Raw genomic sequence first — 15,603 nt, 5'->3', positions numbered from 1 at the left:
TGATTGAAGCTTTTGGAGGGAACAGATGGACCTGATTTTCCAGACATTGTTGCTAGCCAGGCTTGACGAGAGGTCTGTGAACAAGGATAATTAGAGCATATAGAATATATACTGGATTTGCTAAACGAACTCCACCATAGCACAGGCAAGTGTCTACATGTTTAAAAAGGAAGCATGAGAAAGAAGTATGTAAGATGTGAAGGTCATTGGGGATTGGGGCCTCATGTGGGTTCAAGCTGAGTAGGGAAGTCCCTGGCCCTCCTTCACTGAAGCAGAGACAAGCCACTGACTATAACAAGGCAAGGATTTTACAAAAAATGTCTGAAAATAGCCAATGCATTAAATGTGAACATGTAAAAATGCTTATGGGAGTGTTTTTATGAGGAATCTTTCCAGTGTAGATTTTCTTCCTGGGGAAACTCCAGAAGTTCATGTTAGTAATTATTCAAATAAGTAATATCTCCTATTTCTTTATTTGCCTAGGCCAAGTGAGAAGCATGCTTTCTGTATTGACCAGGTTCACAAGGGTTCAGTTCACAGCTCTACCAACATCTACGATTTCACTTCCTTTTCCTTCTGTTTCCCCAAGCATAAGATAGAGCTCATCAGAATTTGGCCCAGATTTTGGAAATATATTTAAGCATTACTCTCTTCAAATAGTAAGCCTATGTTGGAAGCAAAGCTGCCATCTCATTTTCAGGAGGCACTTCAGCACTGAAGGAACTAATTACCTTCATTGCCTGCCCGTAAGGCTTCGTCTCCTGAATGCCTAGTTAATTTTTGGATCACTGGGTAAAAGCTTATGCAAAAGACTTCACTGGGTGAAAGATGCTGAGGACTAAGGGCTACTGTTTAGCAGGATGTGGGGGGATACTTTTGTAGCTCCAGTGGGTCTGTGTGTTGTAAGAGACAGCTCTGTAGTGAGGTTATTTGTTTAAATACCTGTCCTCCTTGGGCACCTGCCCATGACACTGAACCGGGCAGACACCTGTGCTGTTGTGCCAATCTTTAGCACACATTCGGGGTTGGACACGACCCTGATCTGACTAAGGGCGTGTGCAGCCACAGCATGTACCAGAGCAGCTAAAGACCACCTCCTCCTCACCCCTCCCATATCCCCATAAAATTAGGCTTGCTCTCAGGAGGAGTATTACATTTTACAGTGTTGTTATATAGCCAATTCACATTTCTGCAGCCCAACAAAATGATGCTGCTATAAAGCCGGGTTAACACTGTGAGAAACCAGTACTGCCTTATAATGGGGATAGATCTTCCAAGAAGAGCCTGCAGTGGCCCACTCTTCTTACCTGAAGGTAAGCGGAACAAAGCAGTTCATAGATTTGGGGTTCAGTGGGGGCTGTTGGTTTTGTTTGATTTGGTTTGGCTTAAGACAACCTTACATCACCAGTTCTGGTCTATGCAAGGCCCCCAAACTAACCTCTGATTCTTTGACTCACTGTGTCTACAGTAGATCATTTCTATCACCTCTTTTCCACTAATTCAAAGAAAAAAAATTAATCTGCAGCAGGAAAGTAAAACCTCTTTTTTTGCTCTGCTAAGTAGAAGGTAGGTACCCAAACAATCAAAAAAAAAAATCTCCCATTCAGTCTTGGGGAAATAAAAAATCATGTTCAAATTCAGGAGTGTGTATCAGATTAAAATTGTGACTCCATTTTCCTTTGCACTGGATTATCCACCCTTCCTGTGCTTGCCATAGCATCCTTTACAGTGCTGTCCCTCGTTTAAGGATTCCCTGACTGGCATTGCCTGGGAATGACTGGGAATGTCTCAATCCTGCTGACCCAACTTTGACATCACCACGTGATTGGAAACTGTCACTAAATAAGAGGCACAGGATCAGTGTCTCCAGGGAAATTAGTTCCTCTTCAAAGCAGGTACAGATCTTACCACTGCTTCTGAATGAAGGCTTCAGCATCAGTCCTCCCCTGTTTCAAATATATGGATTAATTTAAGAACGCAGAAGATACGGCAGCCACAGACACAGAAACCTGACTCATCCCAGCTGCACTTGGTACATGTAGGTCACATGAGATGTCAGCTATTAGAATGCAAAATACAGTATATTAACTTCAAGGACCAGCAAATGCTGCTTTGCATTGAATGCTTAGGGAGGAAACAAAGAAAACTAGTTCATATTAAGCTTTGATTAAACAGAAATCCAGACATTCCCCCACTTTTCTGAACAGAAGTAAAAGCAAGTTGTATTTCCTCTGGGCAATTTACTATTTCCCACACCAAGCAGAGATAAGATGTACCCAGAGCTTGTTAGCCCAGAATTTCACTTTCTCTTCGTGTGTCTGTGCTGAGGAACCTTATAGGGGCTTAAGCACACCTATGCAAGGTTGTGGGACATTTCTCACTACTCTCTGAACTACTGTTGGGATTTAAACAAGTGAAAACAATAAACAAAACTAACGTAAATCCAAGCCTTGATGGTCTATCCTTTAGGGGCACAATTCACAAAAGCCCTGAGGGATCCTGTCTGAGGTATACCAAGTCACCCGTCCATCCCTCAGACAAAACCAGGCTGAAATGCAGCATCGTTAGAGAACGTGGAGTCATTCATGTACTGGACTGAGGTCTCACATCCCTGAGCCAGGTTCAGCACTAGGACAGCCAGTGGAGATACGTTTAACTGGTAACAGGTTGGGCTTTGCCACGTGGCTTCAGTGGAGTCACCCTGAAGCTACTGCAGTGCTCCTGAGCAGAATTTGGCCCAGAGAGGTTAAATGATGTATCCCAGACTGCCTGTCTGAGACATCAACCAAGGCAGGAATTTCAGACTGACTTTTTTTTGTGCAACTTCAGCTGCCTTCAGCCCCCCAGGGCTAGTGACCTTTGTCTACTGAGCTCCAGAACCTGGTCCTGCTAAATGAAATGGAAAGTCTCATGATGGATCAGAGTTTGGCCCCATGTGTAAATCACAACTGCTTTCCCACTGCCTGATCCTACAAACACACTCCATATGCACCACGTGGTGTACCTCAGGCATAATGGTCCCTATACACAGAAGGCACGATATGCCATGTATTTTGATTTACACCTATTACCTCATATCTCTTTGTATGGTTTATTTTCCTGCCTCCCCACACTCACTAAAGCAAACTTTCTAGCACTGAGTGCACAGAGTCCCTTTTTGTCCCCAGTAAGGTGTCAGTTGGGGAACCCGCGTCTGTCCAGGTTTGTTGCTGGATTCATCAACAGGAATAAAAGATTCTTTAATACCAGGAACACAACAGGTGTCAAAAAATGGATCTGAGATTTACTTCTAGCTTTGGTCAAACAAATGCACAATTCAAAACAGATTGACATTGAGCAAAAATTTCTTTGCCCTGCAAAAGCACTTCTAAATGATCAACAGCAGCTGTGGCTCCGGCAAACATTGACATCAAATTTGGGATAACCTGGGTCACTTAGGACAAACTTGAGAAACACTTAGATCTTACCAGAGAAACAAGGCTACAAATAAGAACAACAACTGCCTGGAAATGCTGAATGAGGTGTACATCCTCATCCCTGATGTACCTGGATTTTATAAAGGCTTGATTAATTCAGCAGCCACTAGAGTAGATAATGCGAGCTAAGCTCATGAGAAACTAATGTCACTACATATTTCAAGCCCTGATCCTTATGTCTATGTGGCAAGAAAGAGAGAGTGAACTCCTAAAACAACTGTCAGGTTTTCATGCCTTTTTCCAAAACATTGTGCATTTACCACTGCCAAAGGCTGCATCCCTAAACTAGAGGAACAATTGTGCAAGTCAGTCCAGCAGTTTCCATGTCCCTGTTCAACACTTCATCAACACAGGTGTTAGGTGACCTTCCTTCACGCTCCTTCAGTGTCAGTGAAACCAAGTTTGAAAGAAGACGAAAAGTAAGATTATCTTTCTCTGACATGGATAATCCCAGGGAGAAAAAGAGGAAAAAAAGGAAACGTGCTGGGAAAAATCAGCAAAGTTTGAAATACACAGTGTGAGATACCTGGAAATGAAGCTGGTGTATGGTCAAGTTGCCATTACCATAGCCATCCTCTACCTTGGCAAGGATATATTGCAGAGGTAGTTGGAAAATCCTACTCCCACCCCGAAGTTTATGAAGTTATTGTCTTGGTTATAAAGATAAGTTTCACTGAACCTCAGCACAATACTTTCTCCAAGAGTTCTCCCAACCTCCAACTGTTCTGAGCTCAGATGATTTTCTGAAAGTGATGCGGCTTGTTGATTTAGGATAGTTTAGATCTATTTAGCACTTTTCCAAGCATTTGTTCAAACTGACATGGAATTCTGCACCCACAACATCTATTGGCAAGGAGCCCCATAGAGCTACACCCACACTTCGATGAAACCCCCACTTCTGCATGTTCTGAACCAGGTTCCTTCATCTGATGCCCTCTTCCAAGTTCTGTCAGAAGATGGACAGTCCCTATTCACACTCTCCATGTCATTCACTCCATCAAATCTGCTCACACCTTACCCATTTCTAACCAGGCAAAACAGTCCTAGTCTATTCAAGCCATTCTTTATAGAGAAGCTATTCCATATTTCTGACTTGATTCCCAGGATACCTGCTCCACTGCATGTAATGTAGCTTAAAAATATAAACTATAAGAAATGAAACTACACTGCAGTAATTACTTGAAAAAATAATATTGTTTATTTCCATGGTCTTCCTTGAAAGTAGCTTTCAGTAAGTAACTGTACTTTTCCTCTACTGCTCTAAAGACATCTAGGAAAACATTATAAAAATATACTTGGGGTTCTCCACTGAAAAATGAGGGGAAATTAAAGGATAATACCCAGCCTTTGCATCCCCCTTTGTTGGTTCAGCTTACCCATGCACCTAATGAGAAATCCTGATATAGCAGAAATCCATGTGCCAAACAATTTTCTTGGTTAGCTCACAGGCAGAAAGTTTGTCAGGAGTAAAATGATACATTTTTTCCTTAAACTCACAGTGTAATATAATTTATGGAGCCATTATACTTCTGTAGGACCAACGTTTGTGAGAGACTGCTCGCTGAGATTTGGGGAGTGCTGCTATTACTCTGCCATGCTTAATAAAGTGTATGTGGCGGAGAACATAAGGAAATAGTGTCAGTGCCATTCCCCATAAAACAAACAAACAGGAAAAAGTGCCCAATGCTAAATCGGGGGACCAGGCAGTCTGATTTATCTTTTTTTCTTAATGAGCTTCAGAATCTACATGGGAATTTAAAAAAAAAATAAAAAAAAACCTAAAAAAAAAACCCCACACATTCCCAGAGGAAGCTAATTAAATATTCTCTCCACCTCCTTCCCCTTATTCATTCGCTCCGTTTCTTTCAATTGGCAGGGTCCCATGGCGACCATCCTGGAAGAAAAGCATCCTCTGTAGCAGCCGCACCTCGCCATAGCAACCAGGACGTCAGCGCCGGCAGCCGAACCCCGCAGCAGGCCGAGGGGCGGCCCTGCCCCCCGGGGCCTCCCTCCACTATCCCCGGGGCCGCCCCCGGGCCTCCCCTCCCCAGCCCCCCGGGCCGCCCCCCCTGCCCCCGGGGCTCCTACCCCCGGGGCCCTGCAGCGGGCCGGGGGCGAGGGCGGCCCCGCCGCCGGCGGGGTTTTGGGGGGTGCAGCCGGTGCCCGCCCCGTCGGGGCTGCGGGGGGCGGGCGGGCGCGCGCGGCGCCGCTGTCCGTGGTGCTGCCGGTCCCCGGCGGGGCGTGGGACGGGCATCCCGCGGGGCGCGGGGAGGAGGGGAGGGGAGGACCCGGGGCGGCCGGGTCCTGGAGAGGGACAGCCACATGATCCGCATCCCACATGACACAGAAAGAAACTGGTGGCAGCAGCCAACGCTGCGAAACGTCATTTTTTCCTCCGTCAAAGAAGAGGGGTAGAATACCCCATCCCTCCCCCTCAGCCAGATTGACAAATATCCGGGCAGAGGCGCCTACAGATGTGAATATACGGCGTGGTTTCCAGCGTGGTTGGCGCCTTCCCAGGGATGCCTTCACTTGGGATTACAAACAGAGAAAGGACGAGACCGGCGCCTCTGGGATTATGCTTTGGAGCAGGTATGTGGATGGATAGTTGCCGTGCGGAACAGTGCTGTGGCTAAAGGGATAGTTCTCTTTGCAGAGACAAGCGACGTGATCTTTTCCAATAAATTATCTCCTGTGTATTTACTTACGTGCATTTAAAACCCTTGGGTTTTAGCAAGGAGGACTCATTCCTCAGACACCAATGCTCTGCGGGGCTTGAATTTTAAGCTGATTCTGCTGAAAGCAGAGAGGTGTGTAGAACTACGGCAGAATAACTATATGTATTTTCTGCACAAATATACATTCTGTCTATCTATATTTATTGTTTTTAAATTATGCCACTTATTTGTCTTAAAACAATCCCCCCAGTATCATCAGTTCAATGGAAGCAGAAAATTACTTTTACTGAGACGGAGCAGACCAATCTACCCATCGGGGTTTTTTTCTCTCTGGATACATTCAAACAGCTTCTTCCTTCCTTGTGCAATTGCACTAAAACAGCTGCTTTTATATTTTTCAGTCATTAATTTGAAATCATCCTTCCTGAAAGCATTGTCTCCCTTTTTCTGTGTGGGTGCCTGGATGCAGCTACTTAGGGAAACACCACAGGCATAGTAATCTTTGCTTATCTGTAGCCGGCAGAGGCAAGAAGGCTATTCTGTTTTTGCTAATTCAGACACATACTCTCTAAGAATGCATAGCAATATTTTTTATTTATCAAGCTGGCTTCCAGCATGTCAAACAGTATGTTGGCTCCACAGAGTAGTGGAGAAGTTAAACTGCCTTCTGCTTTCAAAAGACCATTTGTGTGTATGAGGCAGGATTCATAGCCAATTCCTTCTGGCAAAGGTTTTCAAATGTGGTTCTTGAAGATTTGTTGTCAAAGCCACTGTTAATCACTTAAACAAGTGGCTTGGTTTGCAGAAAAATTGGATGCCAACCCATAGGCATCTTTAAAAGCTAATCTTTATTCGGGTGTCTAAATACGGATTTTTGGAAGCTTGATTTATGAGTTTATTTTAAACATCCTGGTCTCAGATGAGTCAGTAGGGGAGGAATTTCTATACCTTAGAAACGTTTGGGGAGCTCTGCTCCTTAGCTTAAAGTAAGAGCTTGCAGAGTCTTACTCCCCCGCAGTTCTCCTGTGAAGTCTCTGTTTGCAAGAGCTGTGCAGTCCAGTTTTCCCATCTGGGTCACACCATATAATCTCCCTCTGCATTTTCCTTTTCAGCCCCACAAGGCATCCTCCCTCAGGTATTTAACAATTTAGAGAGCAATTTCAACTAGACAATGCAGAATAACCCCCCAATACCCTCAAGTAGAGTCTGCTCCCCCACTCCCCACCACAAACACAGTTGTCCCAGCACCAAAATGTGACACAGTGCTTATGTGTTTGGGACGTCTCCATTCCAGCAGCTCCCATTATTCCCTAGGCTCTCCCTCTGAAGAGGCAGCCAACACAGTTCTTGTAACTGGCACCCTGCCCAAGAAGACATCTCCAATTGTGGAGTTATCAGCAGGCCAGCATCTTGTCTCAGTGGCTTTGTCTAGCTTGCTTTTGTCCTCCCTGAGCCTAGCTCAGCTGGGAGATCCCTTGCAGTAATTATCTCTGTGTCAGGCATTTCCAGCCTGACTATGGGCTTTGAATGGCCTTCAGCCCTCCCAGCTTCTCCAAGAAAGTTACTATAGGAAGACTACGAAATGCTCTCACTAATGGCCACAACCTCTGATGGAGGCTCATGGGAATGTTCTCCTACTGCTCATTCAGGTCTCCTCCTCTTATCCCTATCTAACAAGTCATCCTGGAAGCATCTTCCAATCTCTAGCAACAATATCCCTGGTGTGATTATTAGCCACCAGTGCCACCCCACTCTCTGTCACTATGCCTGGCACAGGTGACCCATGTCATGTGAGCACTAGATCTGTGTTACTGAAAAGCATCAAGAGCCATCTGACAGGCATTCTCACATCCCAGTGCAAAGATCCTGTTACCATATTAACTTCTTGTGTGCTGAGAAATCAGCTCTTACAAGATTTAATATCAAAAATTCATTCCTGTATGACCTTTTCATATAGTGGCAACAAACAAAAAACCAACCCTAAGGTTCTCCTAGGAGGAGAACCTTTGCTCACTGCTAGTGAGAGGGTGAGCTAAGCTGCTGGAGTTCTCACTGAAGCTGCTGGCATGTTTTCCTTGCGGGGGAGAGGATACTCGGCAGGGAGAGGGTGAGAATTTCCAAGAGATGGGCAGAGAAATCAGCCAAGCAAGAGATTCACCACAGCTTATCTGTCAACACCCACCATGGCAAACCAGCCCTGGTAAGGTCTGTGTTCCTCACGTCAAGCAGAAGAGCGTGCTGTGTTGTGGGCAGGGTCTGGTGTTGCCAAAAATTAATGTAAGTGTGTGGGAGAGATCATCTATTTTTACCTCTGAATCAGGGAAGGGTCCAGCCTAGCCATATTCAAGGACAGTCTCAGTCCCCATTAACGAAGGTAGGCAGCCTGCAAGGGTATATTTCAAGCTTCTCCACGCTCTTCTTGAACAACTCCAGTAGGTGGAACCTATTTTGACAGCAGAGTTGGAAATTAGGTCAGTCCCTCTCCTCCTTGCTCCCACTTTTTCATGCCCCCACAGTCACACTGGGCATAGATCTGGGTTCTGCCATCATTTTTAGATCAGTGCTAATCTAGAGTTTTGCCTACTAGTCACAGCAGCAGGAGGATAGAATAAAGCTCTGAGACACTTAAAACTCTGTGGGTCTTTCCTTTGGCAGAGAAGAGTTACATCTGTAACAGGAGACTCATAACCACTGTGTACCTTTGTGAAGAGTGTGTTGTGCTAATTATGCTCACGAGGTAGTAGCCAGAGCACCATGATCTATGTGTCTCCTATGATTAGCCAGACTAGGCCATGGGCAAGAGCAGAGGAGACAGATGGGAGAATCAGGCTGTCCAAAGATGGTGGCAAACCCAGCAATTCATTCAGCACAGCCCAGGTCTGTGGAAGGAAGGCTGTGTCCTCCCTGGGCCTTGCGGATGACCCTACCCAACAGCCACGGGAAGATTGATTTCTCACTGTAGGTGACCCTGCCTATCTCTTCAGAAAGGTCATCCTCTCTACAGATCTGAGGGTTGCAAACTGCATGCGTGCTTCAGCATAAGCTGTAGTTGAAGAGAGTTACAGCTGGTCCCTCACTCTGCAGACGCTGATGAGGTGAGGGTGTCTAACTGGGTAGTGGTGAGCACAAATCTAGCTCATATTTTATCACTATCTGTCCCTGAACCAGAGCATGGTGTTGGGTATAAGTGGAAGCCACGGTTACTGTAAGGACTCCTTCCCACTGCCAACAGAGAACCCGTGGTTTTGAACCCTGAATGTTCATCAAAATCATGCCCCATGGATTTACCCTGGGCCAGGCCTCAGACCCAGTACTACAGGTCTGCAGCCAGAGTAGTTACTCCAGATGTGAGCTGATAGACCCAGAAGCAATAGATGGACCTTGTTCTTGGCCTAGTTAGCTATTGCGTGGCTCACCACTTACTAAGCTCAGTTAATAGGGTAAAGCTGAAAAAGGATTCCTCCTCAAGCAACCACTACAAGAAATATAAATTGTCCCCAATCTCAGCAAGTGTTGCACTACTATGTCCTTGTTCTCAGCTTTAATACCTCATTAAAATAAGCAGGAAAGAACATGAAGAGTCAACAAAGGTTGATGACAAAGACACTGTATAACTGCCCTTACTTTCCTCAAGCATACAGCAGAAAAATTTTGTTTAGACTCATGCTCATGCAGTAGCCAAGTGTAACATATATCCTTTAGATGTCTGGAAATTAAGAGCATTTCCTTCCTTTATTTGATACCTTCCATATTTCCTACTCCTGTGGCCCCCACACTGCAATACAGGCTAGGCTCTCAGATGCTGATACAAGATACAATAACGTATATTGACTCACATCATCTGTCCAATTCAGAAGCTTTTACGATAAGTTGATCTGAGACCACACTGGCACTGAGAGCTTCATCCATGAAAGAGCCTATCCACACTTCCAGTCAAGTCATCTTTAGCTACCCATGCTGCAGAACAGGAATCTCCACCAGCCGGGTAGAGCCAGGGAGCAGGCAGCAATGTATGAAATATGGGTATGGATCTTAAAAGTTTTATTGCATTCAAAGCATTTCATTCTCCTGATTAAAGAGTGGCAGATGTCTTCTATCCCCATGCACTGGAATGAAGAGAGCGAGGAAGAACACACTTCACCCCAAGAGATTTTCAGGCTTTGCTTAGAAGAGCCGCCCAGATAATAGAAAGGCTTCGTAAGAGGAACAGGGAGAATAGCTGAGCATTTTTATGAGCACTAGACCAGAGAAAAGAACTGGCAGGGAATCCGTGTGCTTACAAAAGCATGTGTATCCGCATTCCTCCACTGGAAGCAGAAGTACTAAATGGTCTCAATATGTACCCAGACATCTCTGCATAGCAAGAAACACAGAGAGGTTAAAAGACTCTGTGGTCTTCTATAGAAGGATTACGAAATTGAGACGATGCACGCACAGGGGAGTTAATTTGAATTTAAGCAGGGATGAATGTCACCTTCTAGCATCTTACATTCTGACAAAAGCCCTCCTATTCTCGTTCAATTTACCACCACTTCTAATGTTGATTAAACTCAGTTAGATGAGGCATTCTTCTTCCAATCTGGCAGCTATTCCTGAGATATTCTTCAGAGAGGGAAGCTTATGGAGTAAATGACCAGCCTAATGTCTTCGAAATAATTTGCTGGGCCAAAGCTTGCCTATTGTTTTGCAGTTATGATGAAGAGAGGTAAAATATGTTAAATAAAAAAAGACCTTCTGCTAGTGCTAGGTTAAGCAATGTACGATTACCTGTTTCTTTAGCTAGCTTTTAAATCCTTAAAAACAGCTGTTTGGGAAAAATATTATTCTTTTGATTAAACATTTTAAAAGCCATTTATTGCATTCCTTTGTGAATCTTAGTAGGTTTTACTCTTCCAAATTGCAATGGACACTACATTTCTAGACAGGACAACAAACATGCAAGCACATAGTAAATATGCCATATGGGCTTTATGCAACAGCAAAGTAAACGTGGCAGTGATTTTATGAAGTTCTCATGGATCAAATACTTCTTCTCTAACAGATCTGTTTTGGAGAGTTAGTAAGAATATGTTTCCCTTGTTATCAACCCAAAGAGATGTCCCTGAGAATGGAGTGTTTGGGTCTTCAAACTGCAAATTGAGGTCCATAAAATAAGAACTGTGGCACCAGGAAATCCCTCTTTGATGATTATGAGTCATTTCACATGCCCTTTTTTTTTCCAAGCAAATGCACAAAATTTAGGGGTTTAAACAGAAATACAGGAAGTCCTTGAAGGACTTAAATACAAAGTCCTAAAAGGATTCTGAAATGTTCAAAAGAAAAAGCGAGATTTTTGGCACTGCTGCATCCATAGATAACTCACAATTACTAGGAGGTGTCCTTTCACTCAGCTCAGTGTTGTATAGGTTTGAAGCAAAAATCCAACAAAAGCATTTTTGTTAAATGAAAATGTCATTAGGCCTCACATATTTGCTGTATGCAATTTTTACTTTTTGTGTTTCTAATACCTGCTTATTGACCTGCAAGGCAGAGGGAGACTAAAGAGCTCATCACTATTTTCTTATGGATCTGATATTTGCAAATTGAACAGTTCACTAACACTTAAATAATATTTCAGTGAATGATGCAGCAAACAGGGACATGGGAACCGGAGAGTCATAATGTAGCAAGATACAGAATCTCTAGTTATTTTCATCCTAGACCCATACAGAGAGGTGCATATGCTGAGCTTTTCATGCTCATGTTGCCATTAGGAGCATTACTCATAATGCAGAGGTTTAAGTCTCCACTATAAAAAATAGACTTGCTCACAGAAGAAAAAGATATGCCAGACCATAGACACTAAAGTTCTTAGTGCTAAATCAAGGCACAATCCTGATCTCAGTGCCACCTAGGAAAAATAGGGTTGAACAGAGATCAGCTTCTGGTCCATTAGAAGGAAAAATTTAAAAATTCTCTATGACTAGGAATGCTGGACTCTCAGAGCACATTGGTTAATCAGAAAGCATTTACTTTTTAAAAAAATAAAACAAGTAATTGCTGTTCAACCAGAGCAACCCTATGCTCAGGGTAGTTAAAGTCCCTATTATTGCACTTATATTTTCACCTGGATCTTGTGGGCAGTGGGCTGAAGGACTTTGGATTTTTCTAATGAAGAAAGAATCACAAAATGTAGTATTACTTGCACCTGTGTTTGGTGCCACTTTTGTTTTACCATCCCTGTAGGTATTTAAAAGATGTGTAGATGTGGTGCTTAGGGACATGGTTTAGTGTTGGACTTGATGATCTTAAGGGTCTTTTACAACCTAAATGGTTCTATGACTCTGTTTGCAGATTACCTGCATTCTCTGATAAACAGTGGTTGGGCTGACTTCTAGGCAAAATGCAACAGAAAAAAATACTAATTGAGTGCTACAACCCTGTAATTATTTTTGGGTTTACTCACCTGCATAACTAAATGTCTCAGGTCTGAAAAGGCATGGACAGCAGATTTGGCTTACCAGGAGAAATATCATGAGAACAGTGTTAGCAAGTCTGAATACTTTAAAGGTTGTTTCATTCTTGTACCTGACTTCCACTACTCTTCAATATCAGTCAAGGGATTTCATCTGGTTATTCTTCTACTGAGCTTAATTTGTGCAGTTGGCTATTTTTAATGGCACATACTTCTGCATGGCAAGAAGGGAAGTTAAGGAAGAAAATTAGCCCATAATCTTCTTTTCTATCTGGTTAATAGGCTTCACATGTATTATTCTATTACAGATAATTCTAACATGTAATTTAGCAGGTTGTACTGTCAATTAATCCTGCCACTCTGCTGGAGACAGCAGCCCAAATACCCTGCAGACAGCTGATGATGGCACGGTATCTCCAAAGGAGCAGATCTACCTGACGGAGGGTGGGGAAAGGCAAACAGGACTTGTCTGAGACACCAGGAATCATGTACTACTAAGAAAATTTTGAGGGAAAGCAGCTAAGGATGAAGGGACAGCAAAGGCCAGGCTGGGCAGCACTGCACAGCCCTCCAGCAGAAGACAGGACGAGGGGCAGATGGTGCCCCTTGCAGGCAGTTGACAGCTCAACCACCATGACACCCACTTCTGGGTCTCACTACCGATGTCTCTGAATGTTACTTTGACAGGAGGGTGCCATGCAAAATTCTTAGCTTAACACACCCCGCTGAAACAAACCCACTTGTTACTAGCCTCAGACTGCTTCAGCTATGAGTCCAACTTAACCCGAGCCATGTGTTCGGCTCCCAGACACTACCTGCATGCAAGGGCTGCTAAATAAGGTGAGCTACTTTGGGAGCAGCATTGGGGATTCACACATTGACCCACTTTCCAATGATGCAGAGCCCGCGGCTGGGCACAGTGCAAGGCACGGAGGAGAGGCACAGCAGGGTCCTGTGGCAGCCCGGCTGTGGCTACGCAGACTGGCTGTGTCCGTGCAGCTGTGCCACACGGTCAAACACACTGCACTTTCAAGCAAACTAAATTTATGTCCGTGCTGTGGAGCTGACTCTACACCAAGCCTGTTCATGTGAAACACACGATGTTATCTTAAGCACAACTAATGAGTACAGGGTCTAAAAGGCTAGTGAGGAAAAAAAAAATCTCTAACCACATAAGGCAATTTTCCTCTTCCACATCTGACTATTTTTTTGCATTGCATTATAGAGGATGACATGCAAAACAGCGCAAGGAGCAAGTTCCCAAATTCATCTAGCAGCTTTGCGCTTTCAGGCTCCCCTCCAAGGAGGCAGCAAGGAGAAAGCAATTGGCAATAGATGCAGAGTTAGAGTAGACAGAGCAAAATGCATCAGCAAAACACTGAAAAAAAAAAAACACACAGAAAGCAAAGCTGGGAATTTGGATTACTTGGAAAGCGCAGGAGGATGGTGGTGGCTTTTTGAACTTATACATCTGGCTTCTAGGAAGAACTTTTTGATCTTCTGGTCATTAATTAGATCCAGCTTTATCTTGCACAGTATAAAGATTCTGCAGTTAAGCATTCACAAAATATACCCACAGAAACAGACTTCATATTTCTAATGAGTAAGAGGCTTTGTATGTCAACACCATGATTGACAGGACACTTTTTGGAGCATCAGACCCCTGCACAGTGTTTCTACATACATAGGCACTAATATTAAGCATTTTTACATTTTATCCCGGTGATAGCCTAGGACCAACCCAACCATGTAGCTAAATCCAAGACTGCAAGCACTGTTTAGCAAGATAGCCATTCTTGTCTCACTCCTCGTTAAAACAGGAGGTCATAGCTATCACATACTGAGCTGTGTACCAAACCCAAAACAAAAGACCAGCTACAGTTTCATCTCAGAAGCTCTGTTTTGGTGCTTGCTCAGAAATACAAAGGTCACTCAAGCATCCAGGCAGGTGAAAAACACAGTCTCAAACATAGACGGATTACAGACTGTGTTAGCATTAAAGGAGGGGTGGTGTAGACAGCAATGGGAGTCCACGATGGATGCCTGCTCTGTGCTACTTTAGAGAGGTAAACACTGAGAGCTCCCAGGTTCAACTACTGTCCATCTGGAACGGGGATCTGTTTGGCAGCTAACAGAGCCATAATCCCCTTTAAACCCAGTCCTAACCTCTTCTTTTTGCCTCGGCCTCACCAATTTGGTGACATTCACTACCCGCCTCAGAGCCGGGAAGGCCGTGCTATCAATGCCCAGGCAAGGCAATGTCTGTGCAGGCGATGGCAAGGACGAAGGGCCACAAGGCTCCGGGAAACAAAGAAGGGGACCTACTTGAATGGAAAAAGGAGCGAGTGGGGGAATGTGAGCTGAGACATTCACATTTAAGAACAGGGCTTGGCCTCATCTGGCAACGCCTGCACCCCTGCAAACCCACAGCTCATGCCAACAGAGAACTCCTGAGCTCAGAAATTTGACACACCCCAAGGCCAAGGCAAGGTGACTGGTCCCTTCCCAGAGCTGAGCAAGGGCCTCCTCATGGCAGAGCTGTGGGCAGAGGTTCAATGTGGTGTTACAGAGTCACAGACTGGTAGGGGTTGGAAGAGACCTCTGGAGATCATCTTGTCTAACCCCCCTGCTTGAGCAGGGACACCTAGAGCAGGGGGCACAGGACAGCATCCAGGCGGGTTTTGAATGTCACCAGGGAAGGAGACTTCACACGCTCCCTGGGCAGCCTGTTACTCTGTTCTGTTGTTGTCAGTTGCTCATGGCAACCCTTCAGCTGCCCCTCGGGTCACCCACAGACCTGCAGAGCAGTCAGGTCAGTGGAGGATAGGCTACACTCCACAGGTTGAGCTCTGAAGAGTCAGACTTGCTGCTTGGGAGGTCCTTGACCAAGGTAAGGACACTGACCCTCTCCCCGGATTTTCTCCAGAGCACAGAGATCCTCAACAGCTGACAGCAGTTGTGTCTAGTGACAGTTCAACCAACACACTAGGCTCAA

This window comes from Phalacrocorax carbo, chromosome 1, assembly GCF_963921805.1.
Source record: "Phalacrocorax carbo chromosome 1, bPhaCar2.1, whole genome shotgun sequence".
Classification (NCBI taxonomy): domain Eukaryota; kingdom Metazoa; phylum Chordata; class Aves; order Suliformes; family Phalacrocoracidae; genus Phalacrocorax; species Phalacrocorax carbo.
The sequence above is the reverse complement of the archived record's forward strand: the minus strand, read 5'-3'. Positions refer to the sequence as shown.